The sequence below is a fragment of the Chelonia mydas genome, chromosome 13 (genome assembly GCF_015237465.2).
Source record: "Chelonia mydas isolate rCheMyd1 chromosome 13, rCheMyd1.pri.v2, whole genome shotgun sequence".
Taxonomy (NCBI): domain Eukaryota; kingdom Metazoa; phylum Chordata; order Testudines; family Cheloniidae; genus Chelonia; species Chelonia mydas.
Genome location: NC_051253.2, coordinates 10,011,887 through 10,025,491, shown reverse-complemented (window position 1 = coordinate 10,025,491; position 13,605 = coordinate 10,011,887).

Here is a 13,605-nt window from a genome sequence, read left to right as displayed (position 1 = left end):
GCTGCGCTAGCTGGCAAAACGAGTGGGGGAAGGTGGACCTTGACTGTAACTGCTCTCTGCCCCTGCCCACCCACCTGTGCAGGGGTGGAGCAGTGGGCCACTTCCAGCTGTTTTCCCTGAGGCACTGTGATACGGCTAGCAAGCCTCTCTCTCTCTCTCTCTCTCCTGTGTGACAGTGCAGCAATTTCAGAATCCAGCTCCATAGCTAGAACGATAGATGGATTCCTTTATGCATGATGAAGAGCATTATATCTTGCTATGAGACAGTTACACTAGGATAATGAACGACTGCAGCTGCATTGCTGTTCTACAGATTTTGCCCCACTAGGGCCTCAGTCTAGCAAAGTACTTAGGCAGATGCTTCAATATACACCTGCTAGTAGTTCTCTCAGTGGAACTACTCATATGCTTAAGTGTTTTGGGGGACTGGAGGCTAGGTGTGTAAGTGACCCCAAGTTGGGGTGGTGGGAAGATACACATTTGTTTTCAAAGTACTTCTAAAAAGATGACCTGCAAAAGGAAACATCTGTGATTTATTTCTCTCCTGTCTGAGGCTGGAAGCCTTGACTTCAACAAATGTAGCTTTGCTTAATAACTCAAGTGCAGCAGGAGCTCAGACACAAACTGTGACCGGTGGAGTTTGCAAATCATAAGCATGCCTCAGAGGCTCAAGCCATTGCACACCCTTAGCTAAAAACATATCCAACGTTCAGTCCTATTAAATACAAACTGAACATAACGCTGTCGTTTAGTTATGCTGATACAACTATTCCCATTTCAAAGGAACATCTCAAATCCTTAGCAACTCAAGACATCCAGAATATGTATAATTTGAGCTCAGTACCTGCAAGGCATTTACAAGAGTATTGGAATGACAGAGCCACCCCACACTGCCACAAAAAAAAGGTCTTGAAATGCAGAGTTTTAAAACTGCTTCACTCCCAGAATGATGTTGAAACAATTGGTTTGACCACACATTTCCTAGAACTACAGCTAGCCTGCACTAGTTTCTCCCTCTCCCTTGCCCATCATGATTTAAATGTCCTGTGCCCAGCAGTGTGAACAGGACTTCCCTTAGATGCTGGGGAGTGGCCGGCTATGTGATACTTTGGGGTAGCCACAGGTTTAACTACCTCTTCTGCAGGTTAAGTGGAGCCCCAGCTGCTCGTGCTGGGGTTCATGCCTAGTTGCTTGCTCTTAATTCCCCCTGCCCCCCCCACCAAGGAGCTGATGAGCTGCATCCCACTAGATAGCCATCTGCCAGAAGGTATGTGCATTCTATGAATTTTGCATCATTTCACAGCATCCAAAATTGGGCTTTATGCCTCCCAGTACATATAAATGTAACAAGGTCTCTACCTGGAAGAATTTATGTAACAACCCCCACCACAGTCTCAAGCAGAGCTTGTACCTGGAGTCTAGGACACTAAGGCACAAACCTCTACCATTTGAGATAAAGGAATACCTCAGCTATCTGACAGCAGTAGTAGGCTGTTTTCTTTTCCAGGGACTAGTCTAGAGAGACAGAGCTGCCACACCGAGAGCTTTACAAACATGTTACATTTATAGCCTGATTTTTCACATGACAAATGAAACAGGAAGGAGAAAGGAAAGACAATAGCCACAGGAATAAGATGACATGGTTAATCAGAAATGGGATGCTCACAGCATGGGTGAGTTAAAAAAAACAAAACACCCAACTAGGCTAGTTTCATTGTCTAAGCTGAGTGAAATGCAAAGAGCAAACAGTATAACTGTTTCAAAGTAAATTATGGGATGAATATGAAGAGAAGGAGAGAGATAAAATTTAGCTTACTGGAATCACAGTGTAGGGCAAAAGATTTGCTGATGAAACTCTGATTTTAAAAGTTATGTTTAAATACTTGGGAAATGCTCAGTGACCATATTAATAGATGGGGAGATGGAGACAGACTTAAACCAGACCTCAGTATCAAGCACATTGTATTGTTAGGTTTTGCAAACTGGTGGTAGAAAGAGTTTATAAACAGAAATACTGTCAAATAAAATAAATAGAAATACCATCCTCCAAAAGCTTAATCAAAATGACAGAACCTTTAGTTAAATGTATTAGAAAATCCTTTTTACTATGAAATATCAATGTAGATTTGATTTTAAAAAAAATCTTTAAGGCATTTAAAATTTGTAGTTAAAAGCAGAGGTTATAAAATCAGAATTGCTGGCTTGTAATATGTTCCATAAAATGCTTCTTGTCCTCCGAACTTCACTCATTCATGCTGGTGAAAGAAAATCTCATTTTTTTTTTCTGCCTACTTAAAAATGTAAAGAACACATAACATTAAGAAATAATCAAGGATATTTTTCTGGCTCTTTCTGTTGGAGTCTCAGTCTAAGATGAGGCCCTTCTTGTTTTATGCTATTAATAATCCTCCATTTGCCAAATCATCAATGCCTGCACAATTACAAGACCACGTTTTCAATTACTGGATTATGAACAAGTGGGATGAAAGCACAAGTTGGGAGGGAAAAACACGGTCTTTTCTTCAACATTTCACTATTAAATCAGGAACTAACAATCTGTGAGTGGTAAATGGACTTATTTCTAAACAGACTGTTGGGTAAAATTAGATTACACAGGCAAGTAATTTCTGAAGCTAAGCATATTTGAAGTGCTATCAGCTGGGTGGACAAGTTGCACATCTGGTGTTCTTATGGGAGATTCTAAGCCCTGGAAAAGAAGAGATACTCTAGCTAATATAAAAGTACTTTAACCATTTTGGCTGCTACTCTACTGTATTCCATGCTACTGCTGATGAGAACGCTAGAAAGTCAGTTTCACCAGGCCTATATACCTGAAGGAGGTGAGTTGAGTCAACTTCCTTCTTACCCAGACTGGCAAAAGAAGGGTGATAGCAAAGCAAAAGCAATACTGGCATATTAGACAATAACACAATGGAGAATATGGAACGTCCCAATTCGGGTGGGAAGGGTGGGGAGAGGGAGATTTAACTGTATGGTTTTATAGAGAAATAGGCTGACTTCTCCTGAATTTGAATATTCAAGTTGCTGATGTCCTGATAGGGATCAATGAAATAAAACTAAGGAAACTTTAATAATATATTATTTAATGCCATATTAGGATGGAAGCCCAGTGAATTCCAAAAGCATGTTTACCAAGGAATGCTGCTACATGGTTGGTGATCACGTGGTCGCCAAAAGCTTCGGTGGCACAACAAGATTGCTAATAGCGGACATAAACTGATTATCCAGCCAGACCACGACAAGGACCTAGCTACAGATTGATTCGGGTGGCGCTTTATCTGCAAGGAAGCTACCTCCATTTGAGATTTGCCATGATGATGAAATATTGATGAGTTTTAGGACAGACTCCAAAGTTTGTCTCTTTAACGGTAAACCCTCCTGGGAGATTCTCACTGCTTCGTTCCTTAAAAGGAAGGAACACTGCAGTGGTGATGGTGGTGTGTGTGTGGGGGGGTAGTTGTGTGTAGTTTACAAGGGGATGGGTGAACTAGCAGGAGAAGTGTTCTTGTCTGAGGTCTCCCCTGGAAAAGAATTACAAATCTCCAGAACTCGAGGAGCCCAGGATTAGTATAAGGAGCGATAAACCATATGACTCGCTGTATGTAACCCAGACTAGTTTAATAAAGATCAACCATACCATGAAGCTGCAGACTGAAGCTTGCTAATGCTGGATATTAATGCTGGAGATTCTTGAAGAAAGAACTTACTATTCCTTTTGGAAATTTCCCCAATGACCAGGGCAGGTTTTATGTTTATGCTTATGTCATAAGCAAGCTTGTCTTTGAGATAAGAGAGACTCCTATGTGCATCTTAAATGGCAGTGGTTTGGACAGTGTTGAGTGTTTGGAAATATGATCTGAAGCTCTAATAGTTCTCTTACAAAAATGGAATGGAACAGTAGTCATTCATGGTTATAGAAGCCTGCCATTAGCAAAAAGAAACACTGTATTGTCTTTGAATTACAGTATTTCATTTTAAAGACAGATGTATGGGGATGGCTGGAGCATTCTGAGACTGAGACAGATTTCATCATTTATGAAATTGGTACCTTTAACACTGAAAGAATAATTATTTTCACCAGAAAAATATTCTGGACAGAACTTATGGAAATCAAGTGATGTAGCCACCAGTTCAGCTATATGTCAGTCTACAACAATAACAATATATACCAAGAAGCAGCAGAAATTGACTGCGCAATTATTGGGGAACTCTCAGAGTTGAAACAGAATGACAGAAATAAACTGACAATATATCATACAGGGAACTGCATTGGATGTTTCAAACATCTCCTGAGAACAGCCCCCAGGTGCACTGGTATATAGCTATAGAGAGAGAGATAATTTCATCAGTACACATTCTTCATCCTGGTAGACATAGGGGTGAGAGCATCAGGGACGTGTTGGTTCCCATGTACACTTTGACTTGGCTGGCAAAGGACCTCCTTGCACACACTGACCCCTTAGAGAGGCATTCTTTTCCTTGTGTCTTGCTCTGTTTTAATGACGAATGTTCTCTGTAGTTTTAAAGATTATAAAGTGCCTGGTCAAAAGTGACCGGTTTTGGATGTCCGCTTTGAAGCGCCTTAAAGGACTCTGATTTGCAGCAAGTGCTGAGCACCCATTCTTTGAAAACAATATTCCTGCAAGGTCATTCATGTTGGTCACCCAAAAACTGAGGCACCCAAAAATCACTAGTCACCTTTAAAATTCTTGGCTGGAGGCTTAGATCCTGTCCCCCACTCCCCAGAGCTATATATTAAAATAAATAACTTAACATGCAATCAAACATGCATCTGACATGTACTTATTTTTAGAAGCAAACATAGATTTCAGGCTTTGAGAATCACCAGATTACATTTTACATGTTTTCAATATTTGTAAGTTTTTGGCAATTTTTTTTTTAAATCTAGTCCTATTATGGCTGAAAACTTTTGCAACAGGTTGCACTTCTACATTATGAATTCCTGTAAAATAGTGAGAGCACAATAAGAAAAGTTATGTTGGCAGGCTGTGCCGTGCATCTGCAACGAGAGGGAAAAAATCCTTTTTTTTCTGTGGCTATCTTGTCTGATCAACAAATCTTTACATGTTTTAAAATTAAAATTACAGCTTTGCAGGAGGCTGGGAGTCAAAGCGAGATTCTGCTGTGTTGTCTTAATGACCACATGGATGAAAAATAATTAAACCACAGAGATCATCCTGCCTCCATCCCGTCTTGGTTAAAAATGTAAGAAAAACATAGCAAATGAGATTTTCTCTTGCGTGTTTTTCCTCCCTTCTTTTAAGACATTGCTCTGAAAAGAGGCACTTGCTGTTTTTATGCTATTAATAATCCTCCATTTCTGACATCACCTCATCCCCACAGCAACACACTGTGCTTCAATTGCTAGATTAGAGAACCCCTTGTTGTGTTTGACAAAAAGATGTATCAAAATGGTGGAGATGGACACTTCCACTTTCTGGGGTAGGAGAGTTTCTTTACTAGGTGAGAGATATTTTAAACAGGAAAGGAAAATCATTCTTTTAATGGAGCAAATGATTACTTTGTCTTATAAAAGTTTCCAGACATGGTATCCATTTGCCCTCAGTGGCACTGTTCGTGTCAGTATAGCTTAGATTGTCAGTCCCACCATTTGCTGGTTAATGCTATATATAGTCTTGCAGAGGGGATAATTGATGTGGCTAAGTGAAGATATGGAAAATAGGTTTGCTAGCCATGTGCAAACCTATTATGTTCTGTACAAGCCTATCTCTAGGACAAAAAAAAAGTCTCCATGTGATGATATTTAATCTAAACAGTGGTGTGTCTCTGTCTGAAACACTGTACGCAGGAACTCTTATTAACATGGATTTTATTGGAAGATATTTGTCTGAGCAGCTAAGTTATTTATGCTTACATAAGGCTGCCATTTACAACAACAAGTATAATAGCATCTTTGAGCTTTTTAATTAAAAATTAATTAGGAGATTTAAGAACAAACTCATTGGGGGGTTACTGTACAATAACATGTTTACAAAATTAGGTCTGGGCTTTTTGTTTCTGTTAAGTGTTTCAATCAATTCTGTGTCCATTAAATATAATTACGTATGATGCTTCCTCAAATTATAATGTAGCATTTAAAGAGCAGCTGGGAAAAGTCTGCAGTTTTAACTCTGGAACTGGGGTAACCATTAAAATGCAAATAGGTGCAAATAGCACTTTGTTGAAGAAGAAAACCAGCAGCATAAACATTTTAGCCATTAATCTTGGCTTTACCATGTATCTCCCTGTTTAATACTATTTATTACTTTTGACAGCTATCCCACCATTGCTGGAAAGGACAGGTCTCCTCAAGAATAAAGAATAAATAACTTATACAAAGCTCTCTGTGTGTGTGTGTGTGTGTGTGTGTGTGTGTATTTTACACACAAAAAACTGTTAAAGGAATGTTCAGATTGCAAAATGATATTACTCTCAAATACTCAAGTGATGACCACCACAGAAAAGCCTATGAGGAAATTAATAATTCTGTCTTTAGGGCAGGGTTGGAATAGTATGCAGTCAATAAGGCCTGGGGTCACAGGCTGAACAAGGAGAAAACAAAATATTCAACAGTGGCTCATTAAGTGAGCTCCATCCATTCGGTGCACTGAATGATACTGGAAAAAAATAGTATGGGATCGTGAAACTAAAGACACTCACAACGTGGCTGTACAGGCAACATTATTTCTGGCATTTCCTTATGTTTAAGTGCTCAACTTTGCAACCTTAATAATGTTCTTTTACTGTAGTGCTTGGGAGCATGTAATTTCCTAGGTTTTTAATAAAGCCACATGAAGGAATTTCTGGTTTTCAGATTGCATCATATAGACACCAACATGGTTCATCAGCAGGGATGGAATCTTTGAAGTCATCACACAGAACTTAGCCACTTGAATTAACAGCATAACCAATTGCAGCAGGAGGTTATCGTCTATGTGGACCAGCGCTAGAGAGAGATGGGGCACTTTGCCAGGGAGTTTCACAGCGATTTGCTGACAGCGGAGGCAGGTGAGATGCAGGGGCCTTCGGTTCTATTCCAGGCTCTGGACAGGAACATGTTCTAGTGGTCACAGACTCTTCTGCCCATCCTCCTCCACCCAAGCGTGACCCCTTCTGTCCCATACATTCCATCCTGTCCTATCCCACTGCAGTCCCAGTCATATTCTCTTCACCTAGACAGTCCCAGTCTACTCCTCAGGCTTTGGATACCAGTCCCAGTCTCCTTTTCCACTAAATTTTAGTCTCCCCTCTCTTCCACTTGCAGTCTCCTCGCCCAGCTATTCTCAGTCTCTCCCCTCCCCCAATCTTTGGGCTTTGGCTCCTTGCCCAGCCAATCCCAGTTCCCTCTGCCACTCCCCAACTTCCCTTTCTGCCTGTCTCCAGTCTCCTAGCCCTACACCCCAGTTACCTGTCCTCACTGGCTCCCAGTCCTACTTTTCCTCCCCAAGTATCTCATCCAATCTTGGAGTCCTTGCTTCCCCTCTCTTTGCCCAGAGACTCCTGCTTCTTCCCCTGCACTTTGGCTCCTTGTCTAATCTGTCTCTCTTCCCTGTCTCTCTTCCCTCCTTGCCCACTAGTCACATTCTCTGCCCCGGCTCCTCATCTGATCTCAGTTTTTTCCCCCCTCCATTTTCTTTCTTAGCTATCAGACGTAGTCTACCTGCACACGCAGTCCTAATCTGCACCCCCTGCTGTAGCTCTTGTCCTCAGGGTATTTGAATCAGATGGCTTGCTCTGCCAAGCTTCCTGGGTGCCAGCAGCGGGAAATCACTGAAAGCACAGCAGACACAGGCTCCCTGGTTTCAGTTCCAGTGCCCAGCCCCATCCTGACCCAGATCAGCCAGGCACAGCCATTCGGGGGCAGAAAGGGGGAGGGGGGGGAATCAGGCTTTGCCTTGTAGCCTCCCACTGGAGGGAGCATGCTCAGTCGCACCGGTCATGTGTGGGAGCTGGCAGGGTATGGAACATATGTAGCTGCTCTGTGGGGGATGGCCCATCCTGGGATAGTTTGAGGGTTGCCGGTACGTCCACTTTATGAATTCTGGTTGATGTTACAAAGTTGTTATAAAATCGTTGTAGCAGGGAATGCCTCTGTGTGGATGTGGAATACACCATTTGCTAACACGGGCTGCAGTATACACATGGACTACCAGACTAGGGACACTGGAGAGTCATTAACCTTAATGGCTGTACTCTGCCTGAGGAATGGAGCTTGGCAGAAGCTAGTTCTTTCAACTTGTTTGTAGAGAGGGAAGTGGAGACCGTGGAAAATTCCCCACACAGGACAGAGGTGACAAAGCAGGGGTTTAAAAAAGGACTCACAAGAAGAACAAAGAGGATGGCTTTTGAAGGGACAGGAAGCTTTGAGCAGGCAGGAGGAGGAGATGGGCAGGCTTGTGTAGTGGGGTGGGAAGGGCTGGTCTGGCTCCACAAAGAGCAAAGGTCAGATAAAGATGGCTGGGTTAGAGAAGGCTCCATGAGTCTGTATACTGTAAATCAAAAGGCTCACAGCTTTGGTGGGATTCTGGGGACTGTTGAAGAGCTGCTGTGGAGGCTTAGGAGACTTTCAGGGCCTAGGCATTTGGACCTGGCAGGGGTGCCACCGCCAAGAGGGATGTCCAGTATGAGATCTGCACCTGCAGTGCGTGCCTAGAGGCCCAATCCCAGAAAAAAGAGCCTGAACTCTGTGCAGCCCTCACAAACCAAGATGGGGATTCAGGGTTTGGATCCCCGCACAGCAGTCTGGTGAATGGACAGCAGGAGGAGCTTGACCAGATCCATGGCATGCAAAAATCCAGCTGCTCCATCTCTCACCCTTTCTAGGTGTATGTTCAGCTGCTGGGTGCACACAAAGTCTGGCCAGCTCTAAATAGCTGTGAGGGGATGGAACATGCTCGGTGAGATGGAATCGTGAGATGTTTTAATGGTTTAACTCTAGCACATCTCCACTGAATATGCACAAACTGCGATTTTTCACGGCTTATGTGGCTTGGGTACATTTGGTAGACTTTCCTGGGGACAGCAAAATGCACAGCCTTGACACAAAGGCTACCCCCTTCCACATTTCAACTCCCTGCTCCAAAGCATGGAGGCACTAGTCCAAAACAGAAGCTGCTGGGATTTTTTTAAAAAAAACATTGAAAGACGCATTTTTCCCTGGCGTCTCAGCCAAAACAGTTCAGCTGTTTCTGAGAGTAGTTGTCCACAACACAGTCAGCCTGAAGGCAGACATCCAGCCTGGAAAAGGGAGTGAATGGAAACTGGGTTGGCAAATTAAGGGATCCAGATGCACAACTCAGACCGACAATGGCTAACACCTTTGCAAGTAAGGTATTACTCACTGTGAGTAATGATGGCACAGTTGGGTGTAGAATTTCCACCTTTATCTTTTTTGAAAATCTGGCTGTAGAAAGTATTTATTGTACAGGGGGTAGGTGACCAAAGCCCACAGGTAAGTCAAGAACATGGAGACCTGGGAGAAGAGTTGGAATTTGTGGGGAGCATGGGCTGTTATAGGAGGGAGAAAGGAGAGACAAGACAGAACTGGGGGGAAGGAGGGGGGAAAAGAGAAATCAAATCAGTATCTTAGATGTCTGTATACTAATGCAAGAAGTATGGGAAATGAGCAGGAAGAACTCAAAATGCTAGTAAACAAACACAACTATGACATAGTTGGCATCTCAGAGGCCTGGTGGGATAATATGCATGACTGGAATATTGGTATAGAAGGGTACAGCTTGCTCAGGAAGGACAGACAGGGAAAAAGGGGAGGAGGTGTTGCCATATATATTAAAAATATATACACTTAGACTGAGGTTGAGATGGAAATAGGAGACAGACTTGAAAGTCTCTGGGTAAGAATAAAAGGGGTAAAAAAGAAGGGTAATGTCATTGTAGGGGTCTACTCTAGACCACCTAACCAGGAAGTGGTAGACGTGGTATATCTTGACTTCAGTGAAGGTTTTGATAGTATCTCACATGACCTTCTCATAAACAAACTAGAGAAATGCAACCTAGATGGAACTACTATAAGGTGGGTGCAAAACTGGTTGGAAAACTGTTCCCAGAGAGTGGTTATCAGTGGTTCACAGTCATGCTGGAAGGGCATAATGAGTGGAGTCCTGCAGGGATCAGTTCTGGGTCCATTTCTGTTCAATATCTTCATCAATGATTTAGATAATGGCAGAGGTTACACTTATAAAGTTTGCAGATGATATCAAGCTGGGAGGGGTAGCAAGTGCTTTGGAGGACAGTTTTAAAATTCAAAGTGATCTGGACAAACTGGAGAAATGGTCCAAAGTAAATATGATGAAATTCAATAAGGACAAATGCAAAGTACTCCATTTAGGAAGGAACAAGCAGTTGCACACATACAAAATGGGAAATGACTGCCTAGGAAGGAGTACTGCGGAAAGGAATCTGGGGGTCATAGTGGACCACAAGTTAAATATGAGTTGTCAGTGTAACGCTGTAGCTAAAAAAGCAAACATCCTTCTGGGATGTATTAGCAGGAGTTTTGTAAGCAAGACACAAGTAGTAATTCTTCTGCTCTACTCCGCGCTGATTAGGCCTCAACTGGAGTATTGTGTCCAGTTCTGGGTGCCACATTTCAAGAAGGTTCTGGACAAATTAGAGAGAGTCCAGAGAAGAGCAACAAAAATGATTAAAGTTCTAGAAAACATGACCTATGAGGGAAGATTGAAAAAAACTGGGTTTGTTGAGTCTGGAAAAGAAAAGAAAAGAAAGACATAACAGTTTTCAAGTATATAAAAAGTTGTTACAAGGAGGAGGAAGAAAAATTATTTTTCTTAACCTCTGAGGATAGGACAAGAAGCAATGGTTTTAATTGCAGCAAAAGAGGTTTAGGTTGTACATTAGGAAAAACTTCCTAACTGTCAGAGTGGTTAAGCACTGGAATAAATTGCCTAGGGGCGGTTGTGGGGTCTCCATCATTGGAGATTTTTAAGAGCAGCTTAGACAAACACCTGTCAGGAATGGTCTAGATAATACTTAGTCCTGCCACGAGTGCAGGGGACTGGACTAGATGACCTCTCGAGGTCCCTTCCAGTTCTAGGATTCTATTCTAGAGATCCAGCCATTCAGCAGGACAATTCTACATTATACTTGGACTTTTTGAGGCTCAGGTAGTGGTTTCTTTTACCATTTCTTTCTTTACCAGATATTCATTTGGTAACAGTGTGCTGTTATATCTTTTGATTTGGTGCCATGGAAATATACAGTAGTAAATAATAAGTCAGCCAAAGTAAGTATTCATTAACTGGATTGCAGCACTAGCTGTTTGGGTTTATGTGATAGTGTCCCTTGAACTATCAGTTCAAATTTAGCAAGCTTTGCTGTAACCCAGGGCCTATAGAAATACCTCTGCAATTTAAAAAAGTTCAATGAAAGTTTTTAAACAAATAAACATTTCTCTCCCAGAAGTGTCTGAAACCCAAAAACTTTACAAAACTAAGATCCTGAAAGCGAAACCAACTATAAATAAAAGTGAAACTGACTTCATTGGTTTCCATTGTCCAGGCTAAAGGAAATATAAAAAAAGTAAAATAGCATATTTAGTCCCAACATACAGTATTCTATATAACAATAGTAAATTGATGTGTTTGTTTACAACATAGGGGATTTTTCTTCTAAATTACCCAGCTGTAAATCCACAGAGGTCAGTGGGTTTCTAGATGAAAATTAGGCACAAGACGAGACTCAGACCCATGATTCTCACACTGCCACTACCACTTTAAAAGCATCTTCTTGACAAGTTTGTAAACCTTGTAAATATAGAGTTCTAATTGCAGGATAGCACCAAATAATCTGAGTAATCTCTAGGGTCACATGCAACTCACAGACATGCTGTTTTGTATTTGAAGGAGCTTCCCTGACACATGCTGTCCCTTGAAGCCCTTGTTCCATTTAGAAAAGCTTTCCAGCCAAAGGTTAATTAAGCCTAAAAAGGTCTAAACTGGAACAGGTTATGGCCCTATAAAAATAATTAAGAGGTTTGGGGTTTGCAGGAAAAACACTTTAAAATAAATAATATAATTGATAAACAAAAGCTAATGCAGAAAAGAGAGAGAAAGTTTAAAGCAATTTTTTTCCAGTAAGCTCTGGTTAATGACTGTATGCCTTAGATATATATAAAGAAATGAAATCACTGGGCCAAACTCATTCATGGAGTAAGTCCTGCATGTGGTGAAAGTGGGTTGGAAAATTAGTGTAAATTTGAGCTTGTAAAAAAAGAGGGGGGTGGAATTTGCAAAAGGTTAGTCAACATTTAGTTCCAAATTTTTTTAAACTGAAAAATTTAAATTTGGAAAGTTTTGCCCAGCTCTAGTGTAAAGGAATATAAGCAGCTTTATAGTCAGTGAGCGTGTGAGATAAAGGTGACTCTCACACTAAGGGAAGAGGGGAAACAGCAGGAGAAGCAATTCACAAAAGGATTTAACTTGGGGAAGCTGCTTTATTTTAAACCCTCCTGTTAATAATTTTTCCAGACATGTTGTCCCCTTCTGTCTCCTGGGCATGCAAATTAAGCTCACATTTCATGCCTGTTCAGTACCAAATCAGCACAAGTTACACTGCTTTACCGTTTACACACACTTGGTGACCCCGCAAAGTGCAACCTGCACAGTTGTTTCACCATTGAATAAAAAGAAAAGGAGTACTTGTGGCACCTTAGAGACTAACCAATTTATTTGAGCATAAGCTTTCGTGAGCTACAGCTCACTTCATCGGATGCATACTGTGGAAAATACAGAAGATGTTTTTATACACACAAATCATGAAAAAAGGGATGTTTATCACTACAAAAGGTTTTCTCTCCCCCCACCCCAACTCTCCTGCTGGTAATAGCTTATGTAAAGTGATCACTTTTACCAGCAGGAGAGTGGGGTGGGGGGAGAGAAAACCTTTTGTAGTGATAAACACCCATTTTTTCATGATTTGTGTGTATAAAAACCATCTTCTGTATTTGTGTGTATAAAAACCATTTTCTGTATAACACAGCTGTTACTCTGAAACCTGTCACCATTGAATGTGGCCCAGAGACTTTCAAGGGCATGACATCTTGCTTACAGTAAGTCTGAACTTGGCCATTCTGTCAAAGCAAAAGTACCTTCTTGTAAGTACTTAGGGACATTACACTAACATACAGACTGCAAACGTAGGCCCTGATTCAGCAAGGTGCCTAACTTTAAGCAAATGAGTAGTCTCACTGAAGTCAATGGAAGTACTCATTAGGCGCTAGGGTCTAATTTTCCACTCTGTTACACCAGTTTTACATCACTGTGACTCCCATGCTATCAGTGGATATAGAGCACTGTATAATGGAGTGGAGAATCAAGTCCTTTGCGTTCGGCACATTTTTCACTGTTGCCAGCTCTAATGATTTTATTGCAAGACTTGCAGTATGTGTTTTTTTCCATGAAACCCAGCTGGTGGCATCATGTGATTCCATAGGGTTCTCATCTTTCATTTTAAAAAATTAAGTTTTTAAGCCCTTAGATTTGCAGAGAAAAGCGGGAAAATATAAACCCCCAAAAGCTAAAAAGC